We start from the raw sequence: 545 nt of genomic DNA on the forward strand, positions 1-545 counted from the left end.
CCGTCGCCGAGGGCGGGCGGGGAAGGCCAGTGGGCCCGGCCCTCAAGCCGGCTCACCCGGCGGAGGGAGACGTGCGCCCGCCAACATGGCGCTGTGTCTGCCGTGGCGCGCCCAGGCTGGCGCGAGAAACCGCCGCCCGCCTACACCGAGGGGCCAGCCTCCCGGGGCAGGGGCCCGGGGCTCCGCCGCGACGGTGTTGGGGGAGGGCGAAGCCACTGCGCCCCGCCGCCAACAACGGCAGGCCGGGGCCAACCGGGGCCCACTCTGGGAGGCCGGGAATTTGAGGAGGCCCGGAGGACGAAAGGGGAGCGAAATACAGAAAAGGGGAAGAAAGTTTTATTTTTAGGCTTGAAAAATGGCGGGAACCGCGTCCTTTTTTCAAACTTGGCCCGTCAAGGGGCGGCGGTTGCGCCACCTCCGCCGCCCAGGCCCGCCCCTCCCCCGCACCGCGTGCGCCAGGCCGCGCCCGCCCAGGCCCCCGGGTGCCCGCGGGGGCTGCCCGCCGTCCTCCAAGGCAAAGAACCCCCTCCTCAGCCCGCGACCCC

The 545-nt window shown here is 73.0% G+C and overlaps 1 protein-coding gene across 1 annotated transcript in view; it reads right to left on the bottom strand.

Moving 5' to 3' along the window:
• The window catches only part of ANP32B (acidic nuclear phosphoprotein 32 family member B), a 21,887-nt gene that overhangs the window by 20,840 nt on the left and 502 nt on the right, over positions 1-545 (bottom strand). The gene's annotated exons all lie outside the window — the stretch shown is intronic.

The sequence above is a fragment of the Orycteropus afer genome, unplaced genomic scaffold (assembly GCF_000298275.1).
Source record: "Orycteropus afer afer isolate SDZICR_OR568_19922 unplaced genomic scaffold, OryAfe1.0 scaffold00943, whole genome shotgun sequence".
Classification (NCBI taxonomy): Eukaryota; Metazoa; Chordata; class Mammalia; order Tubulidentata; family Orycteropodidae; genus Orycteropus; species Orycteropus afer.